This window comes from Anolis carolinensis, chromosome 5 (assembly GCF_035594765.1).
Source record: "Anolis carolinensis isolate JA03-04 chromosome 5, rAnoCar3.1.pri, whole genome shotgun sequence".
Lineage (NCBI taxonomy): Eukaryota > Metazoa > Chordata > Lepidosauria > Squamata > Dactyloidae > Anolis > Anolis carolinensis.
Genome location: NC_085845.1, coordinates 134,615,598 through 134,634,598, shown reverse-complemented (window position 1 = coordinate 134,634,598; position 19,001 = coordinate 134,615,598). Strand labels below are relative to the sequence as shown.

The 19,001-nt window shown below is 40.1% G+C and overlaps 1 long non-coding RNA gene across 1 annotated transcript; it reads right to left on the bottom strand.

Annotated features, from left to right (window-relative positions):
• Nucleotides 1-12,719: 12,719 nt before the first annotated feature.
• Nucleotides 12,720-17,110, bottom strand: LOC134299219 (uncharacterized). Its single transcript, XR_010006388.1, has 3 exons — nucleotides 17,008-17,110; nucleotides 15,971-16,078; nucleotides 12,720-13,176 (listed from the first exon to the last, which is right to left on the bottom strand). It is a non-coding gene; the product is annotated as an uncharacterized LOC134299219 (long non-coding RNA).
• Between the last annotated feature and the right edge of the window lie 1,891 nt (nucleotides 17,111-19,001).

Sequence of the window (19,001 nt, the reverse complement as noted above, 5' to 3'; positions counted from 1 at the left end):
GAGAGTGAAGAGAAATTTAAATGTTTGACCATGTTGCCATTGTCATAGCCAAATGAAGAATAAGGGATACCTCAATCAGTTCTTAAGGGCCGGGCTGTGGCGCAGGCTGGTGAGCAGCCAGCTGCCAGCTGCAATAAATCACTCTGACCAAGAGGTCATGAGTTCAAGGCCAGCTCGGAGCCTGCGTTTGTCTATGTCTCTTTTCCATGTTAAGGCATTGAATGTTTGCCTTATATGTGTGCAATGTGATCCACCCTGAGTCCCCTTCGGGGTGAGAAGGGTAGAATATAAATACTGTAAATAAATAATAAATAAATAAGTTCCTCCATTTCTCCACCAATAATGGAATGATTATTGTGGGCCATTATTTCAGCCACATAGTGAACCCCAGTGTAGCCGGGAAAGGGGGGGGGGTGTTCAACCCCTCCCCCATTTTTTTTCTGGCTACAGCCCTGGTGAATCCTGATTTTTTGGGGGGGGGGGTAGCTTTGTTGGAATACCATCCTCTTCAGTGGCCAAAATAATACAAATGCACTGAGGCAGAATTATGCTTAGTAGAACATTCTTTATTTCACAATGAAATCCAATTCTCTTCTCAGACATTTTCTAAAGGGTAAGGATGAAGAGGACAGAATTAAACATGATACAGTCTGATATTGCCTTTGAGATACATTTTGCTTGGTGCTTCATCTCATTCCTTCTCAAGGGGAGAGGAGAAAGGTGTAAAGAGCAATTTATTGTGATTATCAAGCAGATATCACCTTTTAAAGGAATAAATCTACAAACTAGAATGTGCAGTTGTCTCCCCTTTTCCTGTCCTCGAATGAGGTGGAGATTTTGATTGTTTGAGCATGGTGGTGTTTTAATACTTTGCATTATTTTATCGCCACAGATTGCCACCAAGGGTTATCAAGCACATCCCTTGCTGGCAGCATACTATGTACTGCTATTTGTGTTGGCAGGGAACATTTCTTGCAACAAACCCCCCAAACTGCAGTACAAATTGTTTACAAGCAACATGATGTTCTGAAGATTCCGGAAGTTAGCACCAGGAGCCTCTCAACATCCTCAGAAGTTCCTACCATACCTTTGAAAAACATAGACGTCCCTTGGGCAGTCCTTCTTTCCTTAATATTCTCAACTCTCACGTCTCACCGGAAGATACTTCATGTCTTGTGAAGCTTCCAGGAAGGGAGAGAAGGGAGTTGCTGCAAGATGGCTTGTGGGAATCCAAGGATATGTTGCAGTATGCAGTTACTTAGGCGATCCCTCATAGTTCGAGGATGATGGTCCTCCATCTTCGCTATCTTGGGGATGGATCCGTAGATGGCTGAAGAGATCTATTCTTGATTTGCATGTTCTCCCGCAGTGAGGACATCGGTTTCCAGGTGGAAGGCGGTCTCGGTCAGGGTTGGCTTGACGGGTCTTCCTCTTGGCACATATCTCCCTTAAGCCCTCCATTCGTGCCTCTTCGAACTCCGCAGCACTGCTGGTCACAGCTGACCTCCAATTAGAGCGCTCAAGCGCCAGGGCTTCCCAGTTCTCAGTGTCTATGCCACAGTTTTTAAGGTTGGCTTTAAGCCCATCTTTAAATCTCTTTTCCTGGGAACAATGGGAACATTCCGTTTCCCATTCTTGAGTTCGGAGTAGAGTAGCTGCTTTGAGAGACTGTGATTGGGCATTCGGACAACGTAGCCAGTCCAGCGAAGTTGATGGCATAGGAGCATCGCTTCAATACTGGTGGTCTTTGCTTCCTCAAGAACGCTGACATTTGTCCGCCTGTCTTCCCAAGAGATTTGGAGTATGCAGTAAAGTCCAGGAGTCTGGCCTGGCTGCTATAACTAACAGAGGCTGTTTGGCAGCTCTAACCTTTTTATTCTAGATCTAAAGTTTCCAGGACCCTACAGCCATATTCTGAAGGCACTGGAAATTTAAAGCAAGCATTATCACATAGAATCATAGAGTTGGAGAAAATCACAAGGGCCATCCAGTCAAACACCAATAATTACCAGATGCCTGTTGCATAAAGCCTTGCTTGAGCATGTGTTGTAATGGAAACCATTGGACTCAGTGCATCCTCCCCCCACTTCTCTACACATTGTATCTACAGAATAATTTGTATTAATGTATCAAACTAGTAGATACATTTTCGAAGTTGGGGTCATCCACAACATGGTCTCTGGTCTTTCTTTGTTGGTGCTATGCATTGTTTACAAGTAACATCATGTATGGGATGAGTTATTGCACGAAGGATGTGGGTGACATTCACTTGAAAGATTTGCAGCATAACCAACAGAGGCCTACTCAGAAGTAAATCCTATTCTGTCCAGTGGGGCTTACTATCAGACAAGTGGATATAAGATTGATGTTTGAATTGACTCTGTGACATTTGTATCAATGTAGCAATTCAGAGACAATTATCAGTTTGCCATGCCGAGACATTAGATGTCATACTTGGCATTTCTTTGCTGTTCCCTTTTCTCTTTGTTATCCAGAGTTTATGTCAGCCTCTGTCTATCTGATAAGGAGATTGCAGAATAGCAGACATTATATTTTCAAGAAACTGTTGCCATGACAATATAGGGAGGGATCTTTCTCTCCTCTTAAGAAAAGATAAAAAATAACAAGAGTACAAATCAGTTTTGTTCTTTGAAAATGTTCTTAAATTTCCAGGAACCAATTACTGTTTAAAATAAAAATATTAAAGTTCATTTTTACTGTCAGTGGCCCAATTAATTGTTATGTGACCATTGTAGTGCTGCAGCGATTTTTTAATTATCCAATCTTCTACCACACTAATAACATTTTTAAAATGGGAGAGGGATCATAGAATCATAGAATCATAGAATAGTAGAGTTGGAAGAGACCATATGGGCCATCCAGTCCAACCCCCTGCTAAGAAGCAGGAAATTGCATTCAAAGCACCCCCGACAGATGGCCATCCAGCCTCTGTTTAAAAGCCTCCAAAGAAGGAGCCTCCACCACGGCCCCGGGGAGAGAGTTCCACTGTCGAACAGCTCTCACAGTGAGAAAGTTCTTCCTGATGTTCAGGTGGAATCTCCTTTCCTGTAGTTTGAAGCCATTGTTCCGTGTCCTAGTCTGCAGGGCAGCAGAAAACAAGCTTGCTCCCTCCTCCCTATGACTTCCCTTCACGTATTTGTACATGGCTATCATGTCTCCTCTCAGCCTTCTCTTCTGCAGGCTAAACATGCCAAGCTCTTTAAGCCGCTCCTCATAGGGCTTGTTCTCCAGACCCTTAATCATTTTAGTCGCCCTCCTCTGGACGCTTTCCAGCTTGTCAACATCTCCCTTCAACTGTGGTGCCCAAAATGGGACACAGGATCTGCACAGTGAATAATATGGTTCCTTCCCATTCTGGTACACTAAAAGCTCCATATCCACAAAAAATATGTTCTGGCTGGACTGTGGTGACCTGAAACTGCAGATACAACTGAATGCTATTAAATTTCCTAACTTCTGCTTCCACTATATCATAAAGTTATGCTGGAAAAACTAGATATTAGAAGTGTGCAAAATTTCATTTCTAATTACAGTAGAGTCTCGCTTATCCAATGTAAACGGGCCAGCAGAATGTTGGATAAGCAAAATTTTGGATAATAAGGAGGGATTAAGGAAAAGCCTATTACACATCAAATTAGGCTATGATTTTACAAATTAAGTACCAAAACATCATGTTTAACAACAAATTTGACAGAAAAAGTAGTTCAATATGAAGTAATGCTATGTAGTAATTACTGTATTTATGAATTTAGCACCAAAATATCACGATGTATTGAAAACATTGACTACAAAAATGTGTTGGATAATCCAGAACATTGGATAAGCAAGTGTTGGATAAGTGAGATTTTACTGTAGTAAGTCGTATCAAATTTGTAAGTTTTGTATATACAAACACATATTAAGAACACTGGGAGGTGGGAGGCGACACCCACACAAAGACTTAAGAATCAAAACTCGCCGAAGACTTTTTAGTTTGAATTGTGTAATGCTCAGAAGCCTGTCAAAGTCAGTTTTATTTTCAGCATAAGTGAGGGGAAGTCAAAAAGGCTGCCATTCCTCTTTAAATTAATAGCCTCTTGCCATGAGGGAAGGAAAGCAGTAGGGCAGGACAAACTGAGTGAACTGGGAAAGAGACAGAGAGCACAGAATCCTGGGAAATGTAGTTTGAGAAGGCGAGGAGCCCTATGGCAAATAATTCATAAGGCCCTGCTCTAAACTACATTTCCCAGAATTCAGCTCAGAATCAGAAAGCTCCAGTTAGAATAAGGGAGAGATCCCCCCCCCCCCCCCCGCAAGCAGCAACCCAAGTTCCAATAAATTGTTGAATCTGCAATGAGGAGGACTGACTGATACTTCAATACTAGTAAGTAAATCAGTGCTGGGCTGGGAAGAAATCCTTAAATTGAAGTTTTATGAGAGACATTCAATAAGATAACTGTTGTGGCTTTAAAAAAGAATAAAAAAACATTTTTGTCAAAACTTTTTTTAAAATCCCAAAAATCAATAGATCTATAAATATTTCTGAATCTTGGGGAACAATCTCCTGTTACCTTGTGTCATTGTACAGAAAATTCAAGGAGATAGCTCTTGTAGTGTTTTTTAAAAAATATTTGTAAAAAGTTAGAAGATTCTCCAAAGGTCTGTGGATGAGTGAAACGTTTGGAAATTTGATGGGCTAACAGTGGTAAATGTGTTCTAAAATCCTAGTAAGTTTCATGTCACTAGCTCTAATAATGAGGGAGTAAGGCACCCCTGAAATTTCCCAATTGGCACAATTAATTGCTTAACGAAAAGTAACGAAAAGGAATTAACTCATTATAGTTACAATACAGACCCCATCCAATTTCAGAAACACTTTAGAAACAATTCCCCAACCTCATAATTTTGTAATGAGAATTGGAACCTTTTTTCCCATTGCTTATATAGGCCTTCTAGATATAGCTAGAAAGATATCCTTTCCAATTTGACTCCATAGTAACTCTTGGAAGAACCATGCCATAGAATTGTGTTGGCTTGACCTAGCAAATTTCACAACCTGGGAGCCAACACTGAGAACACTGCCTTCCATGACTGAATGAAACATTCCGGTGAAAGTGATGAACTGAGAGAAATTGATTTTAAAACTAGCAAGTTCACATGGGGAGACATGAACTTTGATAATATAGATCTAATCTATATAGTGCTGTATGGGTTGATTTTGAATTGTGCCTGGAAATGAATTAATAACTGCTGAGAATGTTGTAACAAGGGAATTTATATTCCCTGTGACTGGCTACACTCAACACTTTGGTCACTGTTTCCTGACTTGCAGATCTAATGAAGGTTACAATACAGATTAAAACAGATTGCATCCAAAAGCGATCATAAAGAACAATTAAAAATACAACAAATGATTATATTAGAAAGAACTGAATCAAAAACAATTTGAAAGTATAACATTTGAAGGGTCATGCATTGTTCACTCATGTTCATTACTGTAACTGATTGCTTCATTTGAAGGATTTAATCTGAGTAACCATTCTCATGAATGTAGAACGTATTAAAATAAAACCCAGCTTTCAGTAGAAAGCGCGATATCTTTGTGGAAGATGCCTTTCCAAAAAAATGTTCAGGTTCTGACTTTGGCTTGTTGTCACATTATAGGCCCCTTCCACGCTGCCATATAATTCAGATGATCAAAGCAGATAATCCACATTATCTGCTTTGAACTGGATTATATGAGTCTACACTGCCATATAATCCATTTCAAAGCAAATAATATAAATGTTATGGCAGTGTAGAAAAGGCCATAGACTATCAACGGGGTGTCTGTGCAGTAAACAAGAAAGGAGTAGATCAACCCCTCCTTCTTGCTGGTTGCTTGGGCAGCCTGTTCTAACATCACAGACACAATTGTGGTGCCTAGGTTGCTGCAAAATCTTAGAAAATTCTGGAGTATCCCTAGACATTGCCTGAGATTAGGCAAAATTGAATTAAGGCAAGAAAATCTGGGATACTCACTAAGTTGGCATATTTTTTTGGGGACACCCATGATGGATTCCAAGATGAACCCCTTTTTTCTTGATCAGGTAGACTCACCCTAAGTATTTCCATAGATGCCATTCAAGGTTTTGTATGCAGTGCAAAAAGCTCTTGTAAATAAAATTCTATAGTATCTGCCTTGAGCCATCTGCTAGGAAAATGATAGAATATACATTAAATAAGGTAAAGGTAAAGGTTTCCTTTAAGTCCAGTCGTGACTGACTCTGGGGGTTGGTGCTCATCTCCATTTCTAAGCCGAAGAGTCGGTGTTGTCCGAAGACACCTCCAAGGTCATGTGGCCGGCATGACTGCATGGAGCACTGTTACCTTCCCGCCGGAGCAGTACCTATTGATCTACTCACATTTGCATGTTTTCGAACTGCTAGGTTGGCAGGAGCTGGGGCTAACAGCGGGCACTAATTCTGCTCCCAGTATTTGAACCTGGGATCTTTTGGTCCATAAGTTTAGCAGCTCAGCGCTTTAACACACTGTGCCACCAGGGGCCCCCAGTTATGTATTTTACATTAAATACATAAGTAAAATCAAATAAAACACAAGTTGTTATCTGAAGACCTGGGATTGTTCCCCAACTTTTAAATAAGTTGTTACATACTCTTGCAATACATTTTTAAAATTTGGAAAAGAGCAGGTTTAGTGCTGGAGTGAAAGAGCAACATGGAGCAGTTTGGGGGACAATGTAGGGATGGAATTCAGCTTTCTAAAATCTACCTAAAGTAGCAAGTAGGAATAACATCTGCAGCTTGCATCTCTCCAAAGTCTGAAATGTTGATTCAACTCTTATCAGAGGGCCACCAAAACCCAACCAACCTATGATGAGGATCCTGATAACCTGTTATGATTTTATTTAAAATAAAGTTAGAATATTGTGACCTTAATTATAAGTCATCTTGTAATCAAAGCAGAGATACAATAGGTGAAAACAAAAAGGTAGAAACAATTTAATTTTGACACTTGTTTATCTGGCAACTGGTTCCAGAAGGCACAGCATTGATGGGCACAGAAAATAAAAAAAGATATTCTAAAACACACCTAAGCCATTTTTCTGGTTGGTTTGCAACGCCGATTTTAAATTTGTGACCATAATTCCCCATAAATAGAGTAAAAATGGTATCATTCATGTCTTCCTGTAGAGCTCCTAATAATTTCAGCTTCCTTTTATCACAGCACATGGGCTGCTAATGATATCTATCTAGATGTCCATTATTTCAGTAAGCCATTTTACTGCTCTGTTGCATTTCAAGTTCCATCCCATTGAATAGTTGTATTTCAGTTTATTTTGCCTGAGCTACATTAGCTTGCATTTTTAAAGGATGAATGATTCTCAATTTGTTACTTCCAGTACCTATTTAAATTATGGTCCGTTTCTTTGCTTGTATGCATATATAAGTATTCTCAGAGCCACACAAAACATTTTGTACTTTGAGAATGTTTTCCATTGTTGTTCCCTCTTGCTTTTCAGAATATTAATTGCAATTTTAACAAAGGAACCCAGAATATATTCAGTGCAATTTTCCCAATTCACTTCATGGTCTTTGAATTGGGACTATCAGCCTGTAGTGTATGCAGTCTCAGTTTCTTTTTCCTGCACCAGGTCAGAACACAGAAATGCTAAGGATGTATTTCTGTATTTCTAGCTATGAGCTAGATGGATGATTTGCACAGGAAGCATGCATGGATGCACAGGAACAAACTCTCCATCATTTATATAGTAGCTTCCTGATATCTGTGTAAAGCAGAGGTGATAGGGCTGTGGTCCAATTTCACCCCTGACCCCCTATGGGCCTCATCTCCTGATGATGCTACAAAATATCCTCTTTTGTCAGCTTTAGCTCAGTCAAAATAACAAGTAGAAATGATGTTTTATCACTTCTGAGAGGGAAAATGAGTTTTTAGGTTGTAAGAATACTAGGGAGGTTGGTGTGTGTGCGGCTATTGTCATGCATTTTCTTGCATTAGAGGAGAGCTAGGATATTTTCATTATACCAAAAAAGAGAAAGATGGGGAGGTCTTCTGTGGACTTGGAGGACTTCTATGGACTGCAAAATGTGGCCCAAAGCCAAATGTGGCCCCATCAGCTTCACTTTCTCCATATCTGATGTAAAGAATCAGTATGTCCTACCAGTGACACAGACAATAAGTGACATAAATCTTTGCTTATTTTATTCTTACATGCAAGAAAAAAGTGTTATACTCAAGATGACCCTGACTGCACATTTTCCAGTTGGTTTTTACAACTGTGTTAATCTATATGTGCATATATGTAGTACCATTGAGGCTAACTGAGAGAAAAAAGTTTGTAGCATAAGATGCTGGAGACACAGGTCTACATCTAACCGAGCATATTGCATCTGTGAAAACTAGTCTCAATTGTGTTACGACTTTCTTTTGTACAAAATAGAATAATTTTTTAATGCAAAAATCCCAATATGACTTGTTTTCAAAACAGAATCCAGAAATGTGAAAAACCTTGCAGTGGTTGGCAATCAGAATGCCTTAACAGAAGATTTTCTTAATAATTGAGAAGCTGACTATTTCTAAATATTCCTCATATTCCTATACACAGAAAACAGAGGTGCAAGATCCTTTCCCACTCTTTTTATTTCTCTACTACATGTTGGTAGCATCTTGGAGGTGCTTCTACATAGGCAATTAATCTGGAACATAATGTTGATTATAGAGATTTGGTTCACTCCAGAGTGCTTACACAAGCACCACACAAACTGGTTGGAAAATACAAGAGTGTCCACACAGATCCACCAGATCTCTTAATCCACATTCTGCTCTGGATTAATTGGATTAATTAAAACCCAGGATTATTTCTTCTTTTTTTTAACTTTCCCACAGAGACAAACAGATTTCCAGCAGCAGTTGCCTTTCAGCTCAACAAGGCAAGGTAGTAAAATCAAGCATTCTTATGGGTGTTCATTGCCGATTGCTTTCTTTTTACATGAGCATTGTTTATACACAGGATAAATTCTGCATATTTTATGGCTAGATCTGGGACCTGGTGAGTTTTTTTTCTTTTTAAAAAAATGACACTGGTAATTACTGGATTTGCTTTGGAGATCACATTGGGGAAAAAAATTTGGGCACCCTGGCTCCAATTTGACATCATCCGGATTTTATTGCCTATTTATTTATTTATTTATTTATTTATTTTTCAAACTTATATGCCGCCACTCCCCTAGGGCTCGGAGCGGCTTACAAGAACCGGCTAAAATCAACAATTTAAAAAACATTTTAAAAACATCTTTAAAAAAAATCTTTAAAACATCTTAAAAGCACCTTTTAAAACATCAGCAACAGAACTCAAAAGCCTGCCGAAACAGGTGTGTCTTACATGCCCTGTGGAAGGCCAACAAGTCCCGCAAGGCACGAACTTCAGGTGGCAAGGTGTTCCACAGAGATGGCGCCACTACTGAAAAGGCTCTGCGTCTAGTTGCAGTTAGACGTAAGGTCTTAAAACTGGGGACTTCCAGCAGGTCTTGGTCCTCAGAACGGAGGGATCTCTGGGGTTTGTAGGGGTTGAGGCGGTCCCTCAGGTACATCGGCCCTGGACCATGTAAGGCCTTGTGATGACTCATGGGCCATGTAGTTCCGTTCCTAGTACTATTGTGGCAGATGAAGAGGACAACTTGGGTTTCCCACCGTTTCAGCCAGAATTGGAGCCCTTGCACCTGCAAGATGTTTGCCCACAAGAAGTCAGCCAAACAAGCCTTGAGCAGAAATCTCCCCCGTTTTCTCGCCGGGATAATTATAATCGAGATAGAGGCGCTAGGGAGGCGAATCGCAGAAGCGCCAGAATTGCTGCCAGACAATTAGCTGATTAAGCCTGTTTCCCTTGGGAAATCTTAAGGAGTCATGCATCTGGACACAGTATGGATTTCACTTCTTGTTCCCCAGGGAAAGTGTTCCTTGGCGGGAAAACAAGATCCTATATAGGTGTTTAACCGCAAGGGAATCCTTGCGGAGTCAATTCGTCAGCTTCGGGAGCGAGATCGTGTGTGGACTCGCTATTCCAGTTCCTTGTTTCCAGGACCTTGTTCTTGTTCCAGCCCTGCCTTGTTTCCCCGGACCTTGCCACGGACCTCGCCACGGACCCTGTTCTCGTCTCTTGCTTCTTGTTGCCTTGAATCAAGCCTTGTTTGCCAAGAATCTATTTTGCTCTCCAGCCTTGTTGTCAAGCTCCATTGGACTAAAGGACCTTGTCATTTCCCCACACTTTGCTTGGCAAAGTGTGTGTTTCGGTTATTGGATTATAACTTTGGACTCTAATATCTCATATTGGACATTGTTTTCCTGGACTATATTTGACCTTTCCTGAAAGGTCTACTTCTGAACTTTATTCTTCACTTGTTTTTATTGACTTTATATATTCCTTTAATAAAGATATTAGATAGATTCTGGTCTCTGTGCATGGTTATTGGTGCTCTGCAGCCTGGGTCCTGACAGGCCTTGAAGGTAAGCACCATCACTTTGAAAGTGATCCGGTGCTCAATTGGTAACCAGTGCAGCTGCCGTAAGATTGGTGTTATGTGGCATCTTATCGGGACTCCCGCAAGGAGCCGGGCAGCTGCATTTTGCACCAATTTGAGCTTCCGGATCACCGACACAGGAAGGCCAATGTAAAGGGCATTACAGTAATCCAGTCTCGAGATGACTGTAGCCTGGATCACTGTAGCCAGGTTGTCCCTAGATAGATAGGGGGCTAGCCGTCTAGCCTGCCGAAGATGAAAAAAGGCAGTTTTGGTAACGGCGGAGACCTGGGCCTGCATCGTCAATGAAGGGTCCAAGAGGACTCCCAGACTCTTTACTAGCGAAGACGGGCATAGCACTTCGCCATCCAGGGTTGGCAACTTGATATCCCCACTGCCCAGTCGGCCCAGCCATAGGATCTCCATCTTTGCTGGATTCACCCTCAACCTACTGGAACGCAACCATCCAATAATGGCCTCGAGGCACTGGTGAAAACTGTCGGGTACAGACTCCGGTTGGCCTTCCATCTTTAACACAAGCTGAGTGTCGTCAGCATATTGATAACACTCGAGCCCGAAATCTCGGACCAGCTGAGCAAGTGGTTGCATATAGATGTTAAATAACAGAGGGGAGAGAATGGCCCCCTGAGGAACCCCACAATGTAGAGGGGACCTCTCAGAGACCAGGCCCCCCCTCTCCACTCGCTGTCCATGGTTGTGAAGAAAGGAGGCCAGCCAATTTAAAGCTGTCCCCCTAACTCCAGCAACGGCAAGGCGGTGGGTCAGAAGATTGTGATCGACTGTGTCAAATGCTGCTGTGAGATCCAATAACACAAGCAACACCGACCCGCCCCGGTCAAGCTGGCATCGGAGATGATCTGTGATGGAAACCAATACAGTCTCTGTCCCATGCCCCGCACGGAAGCCAGACTGGAAAGGATCCAGTCCGGCTGTGTCGTCTAGGAACTGCTGCAGCTGCACTGCTACTGCCCTCTCAATCACCTTGCCCAGAAATGAAAGATTCGAAACTGGGCGGTAGCTGGAGGGAACCAAATGATCTAAATCTGGTTTTTTCAGCAGAGGAGAGACCACTGCCTCTTTTGATCCCTCTGGAAAGACTCCTTGCTCAAGGGAGCTGTTTATTATCTTCAGCAGCGGGTCACGTAATCCCTCCAAGCAGGATTTTACTAACCAAGAGGGACACGGGTCGAGGGAGCAAGTGGTCGGTCTAGCTGCAGCTATGAGCCTATCGAGAGCCTCTGCGTCCAGTGGGATGAACTGGTCGAGGGTGGGCCCAGCAAGTGGCCACGGAGTCTCAAGTTCTCTCATTGTATCAGTTGTGGCGGGGAGGTCCCGGCGTAGTAGTGAGATCTATGTAAATGAGGCTTTGGTTGGGTCATTCAATCTAAGGCAGGCTCATCAAATTCTTTTGTCCAAAAAGACCCTCTGAGGGGCACATTTTGTCTCATACATTCTTTCCAGGAGCCTCCATCAAGAAACAACAAAAATATTTTCTAAAAGTAAGAAGAATTCACTTTGACCACTGGGAATGTAAATTCTGGTTCCCAGTGACTGTTTCATTGCAATATACTGTAGGTCAGTAGGTATTAGAAATGGCCGCCTCCCCACTCTTTTAGTAGAGGAACTTAACTTTAATTCTATGAAGCTCAAGGGTATGGATTACTTCTGTATATTGAAGCAATTGCTATACACAGCTTCTCTTTTTTGATGGTCCCAATGATCTTAAATAAGTTGTTTTCTAGCACTTTACTCTATTTCTGTTTTAGCATAACCCTTCTGTAATCAGAAGCATTTAAGATATATGTGGAGTTATCAGTTTAAAGTTCTTATATATATATTCTTTTTGCAAACTTCAAGCTGGGTTTTGACAACTCAGTATCATATCATGAAGTATTTGGTTTATACGGCACAAATATTTGTTTGGTGGTTCTTTCCAAAAGGTGGATATTTCAACAACAGAATTATCACAATATCATGTCAAATTATTTGGATGAGGGTGTGAATGTTTTTTTTAAAAAAATTAGAAAGACCCTATTATACGAGAATAGAGTTCAGTGCTTGAGGCATCTTCATTTGTTTGAAAACAGTGCAAAGAGTATCTTTTTGGTAAATGCTTTTCATAATAGAATTTTGAATGGTGGCAACACAAAACAAAAGATAGCAGATGGAGAGCATTTTATTTTTAAAAAAATGAAAGTTCATAATAAAATCACAGCATCTTGCAAAAAGGAAAAAAGAGCAACAAGTATACAGTTTTACTTCACAGATTGAGAAGATTATGCAAATCCTGACCTTTTTAGTGTGTGCACATCCTTGGTTTTGTTCAGTTTTGTGGTTTATTAATATTTCTGTAATTTTAGACAATGTCGTTAGAAAACTTTTGGTATAATTACCTTGTCATCAAATCAAACAGTTCTGGTATTTCTTTTCTTTTTTTCCTTGTGTTTAATTTCTTTTCTTGGTTGGACAAATTATCTGCCTGGACCCTGCAGCCAACTATAATAATTTTCACTGACGGTAGTAATGAGGGCAAAACTGATTAAATGGAGGCTTCCTTCTTCCTTAATGCAGCCAACAAGTAGCCTTTGGAAGGATGATCTCTCCCTTCCCTCCACCCCTGTAAATGAGAATTTTGTGATTAGAGCTTTGTCTTCCTGTCAAAAACTATAAAAGCAGAATAATTATCTACCCAGTCGCTAATGGATGGTAGGGTCAAGATACCCAAGCACATTGTCTACAGAAGAAAGTGTCTGAACAGAAAGAACCTCAGTATCTATTCCCTCTGTTTGGGAGGTCAGCTACTTTATGTGATGGAGAATGTAGGGTATACTCAGTGAAATGAAAAAAGACCATGACCTATGGCAAAAAAGGTCTGCAGAGAGACAGAAAAACAGCCAACATGTTGTAGCACATTCTCCACATGTTGTTGATTGAGAAGTACGTCTCATTGAATCAAGAGCTGTCATCCTAATTTCATTCTGCACTAGGCTTGTAACTTGTACATTTATTTCTTATTTATAGCATGCACCTCTTGTATTTTCTACTTAGCATGAAATCTCAGTGTGTCATATAAAAGGGAATTATAGAAAAACTGTAACAAAGGGTGCAGTCTTTCAACATACATGTAATGTGGAAGAACTCCATTATTTCATAATCGAGTCCTGAGGTCATTTCATACTGCATAATTATAGCACAGTGTTTCTATTTTAGCTGACATGGCAACATACTATGAGATCCTTGACTAATTCCTTGCTTACCCCAAACCCTCATCACTACAATGTGACACAATTTTAGGGGGCAGTTGTGTCTCTTCTCCAAGTTTCCATTGTGATACAAGCCATTTGGGGAGCATGCACCATGTTTAAAATAGATTCATGTTTCTGGGAAGTTTTCAGGAACACAATTCTGCTTTAAGATAAAGCATGTACTTCTCTATGCTTCTCACACAGATATTTCCAAGGAGTGAGGTTGCTGTTGCTGTACCAGAGACTTGATGGCAAATTAGACCAAAGGTTGGAATTCTCTGGTGGGAAGGTAACGGCGCTCCATGCAGTCATGCCGGCCACATGACCTTGGAGGTGTCTACGGACAACGCCGGCTCTTTGGCTTAGAAATGGAGATGAGCACCAACCCCCAGAGTCAAACATGATTGGACTTAACGTCAGGGGAAACCTTTACCGTTTACCTTACTGGAAGGGGAACAGCACCCCAGGAGCCACCTGTATCTCAGAGGTTGGATGTTTTTGTGAGATACAAATAAGTTGCTTGACAATTGTTTTATCTAGTTGAGTCAGATTTCTCTTGATATTCCCTGCAATTCCTACTTCCCTGGGGAACAGCCTCCCTCTGTTGTTCACTTTAAGTAAAGGGATAGAGATGGAAAGGGAGGGAGAGAGAGTGCAAAATTCATAATATGTGCCTATTGAATATCCTCTTGCTGGTGATTTATAGCATCCTTGTAGTGAGACATTTTTCTCGAGCAAGAGGCATGCTTTTAGATCATGGGTGATATAGAATAAATATTGACAGGATACATGTACTGTGAATGTGCCCCACAACACACACTGGGAATCCCTCAATAATGCTGACAAACCAATACAATTCCACATTTATTGTATTTGTATTTTTTTAAAAATAGCATTCGATCACTATTCTTGCTGGGCTCTCTGAATTTTGGACACATTTGAAATAGGGGTTTTGACTTCATGATTCAGAAACTCATTTTACTACCAGCTTACCATAAAATAAGTACTCTAGCAGAGACACTATTATATTATTTTCAATTCCCAATGGAGATGTGGGTGTGGGTCAGGAAGCACAGAAGATAAGCCAACAAAATGTTTATAATAAAGCACAGAATATGGAAGGGCTTAAGGTGACTGAATGGTGCAAATAATGAAGCTAAATATACTCAAACGTAAAAAAAGACCAACTTTTTGGTCTTTTAAAAAACATAAATAATGAATACTCTGTAAAACCTCTTTAGAGCTTCCCTTGTTTTTGCATACAGTAAATGTTAGCTGGCCTGTTTTCTGGATGCCAAATATATTTAATCAGTCAGTCTCCCTTTTATTAGCAGAGGGAGTCTGAAAGTTGATAAATCCATGAAATGTAATGTGGCTTATTCAATGAAAACAGTTAAGCCAAGTAGCTCCATCTTTATGTATTATCTATATATTATCTTTCAAAGCCAGACACAAAAAACTGGGGATGGGCTAGTCCAAATTCCTGAATTTGAATTCTAAATTCCATAGGGAATTGAGTTTTAGAATTGATTTTAAGTCTTGTTCTATCTTTCTGTCTTTCTGTCTGTCTGTCTGTCTGTCTGTGTGATCCTGCCATATGCAATGAATCAAATCTGAAAATACTCATAAGAGTGTTGGCAAGTGATAGCATGGTGCCTCTTTCAGCAAGACATATTGGGCCACATTTTGTGCAGCTTTTATTCTGTATAATCTGAGAGGGATAGCATGCTATCCACATTAGCAACAACAACAACAACAACAATTTATTGATTACCCAGTTGGCCTTATCAAGCACAGACAATACAAACATGCTATCCACATTAGCAGTACCCTATAACAAGTGTTTCCAGAAAACAAAGTAATGATATAAAAACTAATATATTCATTAAAATATAAGTTTTATTAGACAAGACCTTCTCTGGAATTTGGCCACTGGTGACCAGTGGATTCAGTCTGGCCCTAGGATACTCACCCAACAATTGATCTAATTAGTGGGATGGAGCAAGTACAAACTTCCATGCAATTTGAACATTATCCTGCATTTGCACTTGGTAAGAAATTAGGCCCATTTAGATAGATTGGACAATTTGCATGGATGACATGTTCAGTTTTCCTGAATACATTAGCGATTTCTAATTTATATGTCTAAGGAAAGAAAAATGTCACCTTCTAGAGGTTGCAGGTAGAAACGTTCAGAATTCATCACTGTTGCCCATGGTGTTTACATTCTCTAGGAGTTGTAGTCCAACATCTGGAAGGCTGCAGTTTTTTCACCTTAGTGCACATATTTATTGCATTATCTTCCCACATATGTACATATGATAATGATGGTTCTAGAACTGGCATGATGGTTATGAAGAAAGATCTGTGGCTGTTTACTCCCTCCATAATTTGGGGTAGCCAGACATGTATTGTGAGAACCAGCCCAGACAGACAGAGATAAATATTTGGGCTCCCATTCTCCTGCACCATCTTTCCTCCCCTTACTTCATGCAGCACAATGTTTTAAGTCTGTGTTGAATTTCTTTTAAACCAGTTGTTCTCAACCTGGGGTCGCCAGATGTTTTTGGCCTACAACTCCCAGAAATCCCAGCCAGTTTACCAGCTGTTAAGATTTCTAGGAGTTGAAGGCCAAAAAGCATCTGGGGACCATATAAGTAAACCATACTTGTTGCAGCTAAACTAGACAAACTAAGGTTTGACCAAATGAATGACCAAACTTTGAGTGGTGATGATGATGATGATTTGTGAATTTTTTTAAAACAATATACCAGCGGCAATAGGATAGCTCAAGATTAAAAGCAGAGCCTCATAGCAAAAGCCATGCTCAATCATACCAACAGCTTATCCAAACAGATTTCTAATGGAAGCCCACACTGAGACATGCACACGTATATTAGCTCTTCCTGATTGATTAGCTTAGCAATCAGTATTTGGTCAAGTTCATATCTTTCATGACTAGGAGCCACTGATCACTATCCATTTTGTTTTTCATTTTTTCCCCGGTCACTATGTATTATGATAGCAACATATATGAGCTGTATAAGGAAGCATTTATTTCCATTTGTATTGAATGCACATGTGTTTTTTCAAAGATAAAAAATTTAAAAGAAAGCAGAGAGCTTTGCTGTTTCACCCATCAAGGCAAAATGATTTGAACACTTATCTCTTAAATATATAGGCTTAAATCTTTGTGCATTCACCTATGTCTGTGGCATCAAACCAGAATATCTATGCCGCCCCCGGTCCCCCGGTAGGATCTTCATGTTGAACAGCTACTCGATAAGCAGGTCCAAAATGTCTGGCTAGCATTCTGTTTAGCAATTATGATGTCATAAATCTTCCAACTGACATTCACTGAGATTGCATGATTTCAATGACAAAAAAAAACCAACCCTACCTTAGTAGGCTTGGAACTTACCCTACAGTAATTATTTAAGTAATATTTTATTAAATATTTTCTAATATGTTGAAAGGAGAAAAATATAGACAATGAGAAAAAAACAAGAAATAAAAGGAAAGAACAACAAAGAGCAAAAATGAAAACAATTTACCATATATACCCGAGTATAAGCTGAGTTTTCAGTCCTTTTTAGTGCTGAAAAAGCCCCCCCCTCGGTTTATACTCGAGTGAGGGTCCTGACCTGCTTATATTCGTGTTGGCTTATACTTTAGTATATAGGTAATCAGAGTTGTACAGTCTTATCTTAAATTACAGTTTTATGTAAATATTCAAAAACATTTAACCTACTTATGCCTCAATTGATGTAATTTTATTGGCATCTATTTTTATTTTTATTTTTGAAATTTTCCAGTAGCTGATGCATTTCCCACCTTCATCTTATACTCAAGTCAATAAGTTTTCTCAGTTGTTTTGTGGTAAAATTAGGTGCCTCGGCTTTTATTTGGGTAAGTTTGTATTCGAGTATATATGGCACTTTGTCTTGGACTTTCCTAATAATGGTTATGCATCTTAATATAAGTATTATTCATAAACTTCTTTAGTAGACTGATCTTCAGGCAGAGTGAGAAAACTGCATAGTAGTGGCCCTCGTTTATTCTTTTGAGTCTACTTTCTTGAGAGAATTATGTGTGTCCTAGTAGGGCTTAACCAGTGGTCCATAGAGGGGCACCAGAGGGCTCGTGAACCATCCACAAGCCATAATTTCTCCCTTTCTATTTCCTTTTTGTTTGAAAATTAAGTACGTTTTAGAGGAAGGGCACAGCTTTCATGAGCTTCCCAAGGGGTCTCTAGTCCCCCAAAAGCAGTATAAGCTTTCTTTAGACAGTAAAAAGTTCTCTTTTCTTTATATACTACTATGTGACAAAATTCAGATAGACACCAGCTGTTACTGAATGGACACTTCACTCATGCCCTTTCTATTTTATATATAGATCCTTTGATGTTTTCCAGCCTTGCATTTCCTTTATGCTCAAGAGTGAGACATGGCTTGGAATGAACAGAAAGAGCCTTGGTATCCACCAGAAAGATCAGAAGAGTATAGTTGTAATGCCAGAGATTTTCTCATTCCTGTGGACAAGTTATTGCCTCAAAACAGCACCTCTTGTGTCTTGACAGTGTGAAGAAATCTTGATCACATACCCTTGCTTACCTGGCTTCAAGCACTAAGTCAGTACTTATGCTGAGATGGTGGAGCTGGACTGATTAAGAAGCTGAGCTCTGACCTAGATTTCTCTCCAATCTAAGCTCAGCTAGAGGGGTCCTTAGGCATGCCACAACTACTCAGCCAATCTTTCTGCCTTGTTATCTACACACTGACAATAGCATTCACCAACTTCACAGTTATTTGAAGGTTAACTGAAAATTAATCTGTTGTGAAGCTCTTTGAGAAGTTAAACTGAAAGATACATGCACTCTCACAGACATATGTTATACAAGTAAATGTGGTTAGGCTTCAGCTGTAGGGATTTTTTTTTCATCTGAAGACTTTGACTTGTAGGATTAGGCTGCATACCTGTAGCTGAGAAGCCCCAAAACGATGTTAGGCACCAGCTATAGTGAAGCTGTTGCTGGTCTGAAACCTCACCCTACAATTCACATGTATTTATTTATTTATTTATTTATTTACAGTATTTATATTCTGCCCTTCTCACCCCGAAGGGGACTCAGGGCGGATCACATTATGTACATATAGGGCAAACATTCAATGCCCATAAACACATCGAACCGAGACAG